The sequence below is a fragment of the Neophocaena asiaeorientalis genome, unplaced genomic scaffold, assembly GCF_003031525.2.
Source record: "Neophocaena asiaeorientalis asiaeorientalis breed wild unplaced genomic scaffold, Neophocaena_asiaeorientalis_V1.1 scaffold357, whole genome shotgun sequence".
Classification (NCBI taxonomy): Eukaryota; Metazoa; Chordata; class Mammalia; order Artiodactyla; family Phocoenidae; genus Neophocaena; species Neophocaena asiaeorientalis.
In genome coordinates, this window is record NW_020173270.1 from 4318296 (window position 1) to 4324295 (window position 6000).

The 6000-nt window shown below is 48.2% G+C and overlaps 1 protein-coding gene across 2 annotated transcripts in view; it reads left to right on the forward strand.

Annotated features, from left to right (window-relative positions):
• The first annotated feature begins 5715 nt into the window (after positions 1-5715).
• The window catches only part of TICAM1 (TIR domain containing adaptor molecule 1), a 21334-nt gene continuing 21049 nt past the window's right edge, over positions 5716-6000 (forward strand). For both annotated transcript variants that reach the window (XM_024746057.1, XM_024746055.1), the window contains exon 1: positions 5716-5843. The gene's annotated coding sequence lies outside the window, so the exon portion shown is untranslated. The remainder of the gene's footprint in view (positions 5844-6000) is intronic.

A 6000-nucleotide genomic window follows, 5' to 3' on the forward strand; every position in this document is an offset into this window, starting at 1 on the left:
TGCTCGCCACAACTAGAGAAATCCTGTGCACAGCAACGAAGACCCAACGCAGCAAAAATAAATAAATAATTCAATTAATAAAAAAAAATAAAAACCTAAACTATGATGAGAAACCAGAAGGGTGGTTTCCCAGTAGGTAGGGATGGAGAAGGGGCCCTTGGGGACTTCTAGGGGATGGAAATGACCTCTATATCTCAACCAGGGAGTTGGCTACAGGGAGTGTGTACATACCCAAAAAAACCCACTGAGCTGTCTGTCCCTTTAAGCTTTATAGACTTTGGTGTCTATGAATTATACGTCAACACGAATTAAGACAGAGAAAGTAGCATGAGGTGGCGGTGGGGGAAATGAGCCCTTTTGTTCGCTTCCGGGGGGAGTGCAAGCAGGTACACTGTTCTGGACAAAATCGGGCGGTGTTTAGTAAGAGTGAGAATGTACTCCACGTCTGAAAAGTCCTAGAAGTTCCCTTTCTCTTCAGCCACCCTAGAGAAACCCTGTCAACGGAGTAACATAATCCGTTTTTTTTTTTTGGCCCCAAGGCATGCAGGATCTTAGTTCCCAGACTAGGCATGGAACCCGTGCCCCCTGCGGTGGAAGCATAGAGTCTTAACCACTGCACCCCCAGGGAAGTCCCATCACCTAGTCCTTTTTATCAGCCCCAATAGGCAGGTGCCGTAATGATCGCTGTGTTACAAGAGTGAAACTGAGGCAGGGTTCAGCGGGACCCCTGTGGCCCCACCTCACGGCAAGTGTCAGAATAAGGATTTGAACCCAGCACTCAGACTACCCTCCCCCTCACGCCATCCCCGCACTGTTCCCCTGCCTGGGGGGAAGAGTGGCAGGAACCAGCATGTCCAATGACAGGGGACTCAACAAACTGTGATATGGCAATGCTTAGTGAGACCATAGTACACTTAAAAAGAACAACGTTGGGGGACTTCCCTGGAGGTCCAGTGGTTAGGACTCCATGCTTCCAATGCAGGGGGCACGGGTTCGATCCCCGGTCAGGGAACTAGGATCCCTCAAGCCGCGTGGCACAGCCAAAAAAAGAAAAAAAAAGAGTAAGGTCGGGCTACATATATTGGCTTAGAAAAATGTTGGAGACATCTTCAACAGAATAAAGCTAAGTATTGATACCATCTATATCCAGGGTCAGCAAACCGGCAAACCACGGCCACTGTCTGGCCTGCGGTGTTGGGTCTTTGTTGCTCTGCGCCAACTTTCTCTAGAGCAGGGGCTACTCTTCGTTGCAGTGCACGGGCTTCTCATTGCAGTGGCATCTCTTGTTTCAGAGCACGGGCTCTAGGCGCACGGGTTTCAGTAGTTGTGTGTGGCGCACCAGCCTAGTTGTTTCACAGCATGTGGGATCCCTAGGGATCAAACCTGCATTGGCGGGTGGATTCTTAACCACTGCGCCACGAGGGAAGTCCCTGCCACCTGGTTTTGTAAATAAAGTTTTATTGACACACAGCTGACATCCATTTACTGAGGTATCACCTGTGACTGCTTTGGGGCTACAGCGGCAGCATAGGTAGTTGTAATAAAGACACTATGGTGCCTAAGACCGACAATATTTTACTAGCTGGTCCTTTATAGAAAAAAGTTTGCTGACTTCTGGCCAATTTGAATAAAAAGCAAAGCCAGACCAAAGGATACCAAATATCACATTCATGGATGCGTGTAAACGTGTGTGCAAAAGCAGAAAACGGAACGAATGGGCCCCCAAGTGGGAGTAGGAATGTGGACCTCAACCAGGACCTTCTTTTTTCTTTAAATGAAGGGAGGTGAACAACCACACCTGTCTGCAGGTGGTCAAATTTATCCATCTGCAGCCCATGGCTTCCCATGGAAACCTCGGATGTTCCAGCCGTGTTACCGTCTCTGAGCCTCAGTTTTCTCACCTATAAAATGGGCACGGTCAAACCTACCAGGAACAGTTGTTTTAAGACATGGATAAGGATTTCCCTGGCGGTCCCGTGGTTAAGACTCCACAATTCCACTCCAGGGGGCACGAGTTCAATCCCGGGTCGGGGAACTAAAGATCCCACATGCCACAGAGCGCAACCAAAAAACTAACTAAATAAATAAAAGACATGCATCAGATGACCACCAAGATGTGTTTGGCCTGGGAACAGGCACCTAATGGACGCTCCAAAAATTGGTGATGGGTGTGGGGTGGAGAGGCATATGGGAAGATGGGTTTCATGCCTGCTCCGCCTCCAGCTCAGGAGGCCCTAAAGGCAGGGACCACTTCTTCCCCCACCCCCACCCCGATGTATCCCCAGAACCTAGACGTGCTTGGCACACAGTAGGCGTTCAAGAAAATTTCTCCCTCACAGGCGACAGGCACTAAGTGAGGCACTGAGGTGGGCGGACAGGGCGGGGGTGGGGGACTTAGCATCCTGATAACTACCATTTGCATTTCCCTCCCAAGAACCTTTCAGTGAACTTTGGCCTGGTGTCTATGCACCGTTTGGGAGAGCTGATGATAAAATTCAGGGTGTCCAATGAACCTACGGGAAAAAACCCTCATATCTTTATTTGCACTGACTCAACTGGTATTTGCCATTTCCTCAATTATGAATGAAGGACTTGTGGCTTTGTTTCTGGTAGAAAGCCACGGGCATTTCCATATCAGATCACACTGCTGCAGGTGGCTCAAAATAATACAGCTGACCCTCGCTATTACTGAACACTCACTGCAGGGATTAGATTCTGTTAGTTAATAATACAGCTGACCCTCGTTATTACTGAACACTCACTGCAGGGATTAGATTCTGTTAGTTAATAATACAGCTGACCCTCGTTATTACTGAACACTCACTGCAGGGATTAGATTCTGTTAGTTAATAATACAGCTGACCCTCGTTATTACTGAACACTCACTGCAGGGATTAGATTCTGTTAGTTAATAATACAGCTGACCCTCGTTATTACTGAACACTCACTGCAGGGATTAGATTCTGTTAGTTAATAATACAGCTGACCCTCGTTATTACTGAACACTCACTGCAGGGATTAGATTCTGTTAGTTAATAATACAGCTGACCCTCGTTATTACTGAACACTCACTGCAGGGATTAGATTGTTAGTTAATAATACAGCTGACCCTCGTTATTACTGAACACTCACTGCAGGGATTAGATTCTGTTAATGTGGTGATACACACAGACGTAGAACCCTAAGCCTGTTTGTTTGTTTCCGTATAGCTCTATTTCAAAAGTCTTTTTTTTTTTTTTGCGGTATGCAGGCCTCTCACTGCTGTGGCCTCCCCCATTGCGGAGCACAGGCTCCGGACGCGCAGGCTCAGTGGCCATGGCTCACGGGCCCAGCCGCTCCGCGGCATGTGGGATCCTCCCGGACCGGGGCACAAACCCGTGTCCCCTGCATCGGCAGGCGGACTCCCAACCACTGCGCCACGAGGGAGGCCCCAAAAGTCTTTTTGAAGTGATTGTCTTGCAAGTATTTGAAAACAATTTTTTGTGGTGGTAGAATATACTAAACATGAAACTTACCTTTTAATCTTTTTTTTTTTTTTTTCGGTTTTGACTGCACGGTGTGGCATATGGGATCTTAGTTCCCCGACCAGGAATTGAACCCACATCCCCTGTGGTGGAAGTAGGAGTCTTAACCACTGGACCACCAGGGAAGTATCACCTTTTAACCATTTTTAGGTGCACAGCTCAGTGGCATTAAACACATTCACACTGCTGTGCAACCATCCCCACCATCCGTCTCCAGAACTTTCTCATCTTCCAAAACTGAAACTGTCCCCATGAAACACCGACTCCCTCTTCTGAAGTGGTGGCACCCACCACCTACTTTCTGTTTCTATGAATCTGACCTCCCTAGGGACCTCCTGTGCGTGGAATCACACTGTTTGCCCCTCCCTCTCTGGCTTATCTCACTGAGCACAATGTCTCCAAGGTTCATTCACGTTGTAGCTTGTCAGAATTTCCTTCCTTTTTAACATCGAATAATATTCCGTTGTGTGGATGGACCCCATTCATCCAAGGATGGATCACTAAGTTGTTGTTAAAGAAAATTTTAATAAGTATATTTCAACATAATGGACTTCCCTGTAACCTCCTATATTGGGCTTGATGCATCTAACAAATGATATTTTTTTTTAATTGAAGTATCGTTGATTTACAATGTCGTGTTAGTTTCAGGTGTACAGCAAACTAATTCAGTTATATATATATATTTTCAGATTCTTTTCCATTATAGGTTATTACAGGATATTGAATATAGTTCCCTGTGCTATACAGTAGGACCTTGTTGGTTATTTATTTTATTATTTTAAAAAATGTTTATTTATTTTGCTGCTCCAGATCTTAGCTGCGGCACACAGGATCTTCGTCACCTCATGCGGGATCTTTCGTTGCAGCATGTGGGATCTAATTCCCAGACCAGGGATCGAACTGGGGTCCCCTGCTTTGGGAGCACGGACTCTTAGCAACTGGACCACCAGGGAAGACCTGGTTATCGAACCTGTATTGGCGGGAGGATTCTTAACCACTGCGCCACGAGGGAAGTCCCTACCACCTGGTTTTGTAAATAAAGTTTTATTGACACACAGCTGACATCCATTTACTGAGGTATCACCTGTGACTGCTTTGGGGCTACAGCGGCAGCATAGGTAGTTGTAATAAAGACACTATGGTGCCTAAGACCGACAATATTTTATATATTTATATATAGTAGTGTGTATCTGTTAATCCCAGACTCCTCATTTATCCCTCCCCCCACCTCCTTCCCCTTTGGTAACCAGAAGTTTGTTTTCTATAGCAAACGGTATTTTGACAAGAGGTTCCGGGTGACAAAGGGGCCCAATCAAAAGTATATTATTTATGGCTTTTGTGGGCCTCTTCCTCCACTAAAAAAAAAAAATTAAATTACATTTTACAACTGTGTTGGTATAAAGACACATATAATTCAGGCTGGATTATATTCATTTTCTTTTTTTTTTTTTTTTCTTTCTGATTTTAAGAGAAATGAAAACATTTTCGTGGGTCCCAGAAGTATGACGGGCTCTGAGCACCGTGCTTTAACTATGCCCAATAGATATGTAAGCCCTGGATTCAGGACCCCTGTGAATTTTATTTTATATATATATTTATTTTTTAGTTACAGGCTTTAGTTAGTTCTGCTCCCTGTGAATTTTAAAACGTCATGTTTGCAGCTTCAAGATATGCCATCTCGGGAATTCCCTCGCGGTCCAGTGGTTAGGACTCTGCGCTTTCATTGCGGAGTGCCCAAGTTCAATCCCTGGTGGGGGAACTAAGATCCCGCAAGCTGCACTGCGCGGCCAAAAAGGTATGCCATCTTGCTGTCCCTTTTCCAACCACATGGGCGTCCCCAAATCCCTCCAGGGTGGCCATGATTCCCACCCCCGTCCCCCCCAATTATCTCATCCCCTCTGTTCGGTGTCCTGGAAAACATTAATTACTAATTGAGATGAACTAATTTAAACGCTGTGGTTCTTTCTCACTAGACGGTGGGCTCCCGAGGGCTGTCGTCACCCTTGACCCCTGTTGTGGTTCCCAGCGCCCGGGCACCCCGGAGGTGCCCAAACGTCCCCTAAGTGGCAGCCGGCGGAGGAAGAGAGGGCGTCGCTCGGGGCGTCTCAGGGACTTTCCCGGTCCCGCTGGGAAAGCGTGATCTCATCCCCTTCCTCCCTCCCCTCCGGACGCGGAAGGGGCGGTCGGAGGCCGTGCGCCTGGAGGCACCAGCGTGCCTTCAGCGCTCTGCCGTCCGCTGGCACCGCCGCCAGGCCGTCCGGCCGCCAGCCCCAGCCCCGAGGACACGAGCGGCGCAGCCAGCCGCCCCCGCGATCCCTGGTAGGTGAGGAAGGGGCGAGGGCCGGCTGGGGAGGGGCAGGGGACCCCCGCAGGCCTGCAGGGGGCCTGGCTGCCCACGCCCCTCGCCAGGGTTCGAAGCCAGCTGCCCCGCACTGGGAGCTTTGGACGTCCTTGCGCCGCGTGTTCAGTGCCCCCC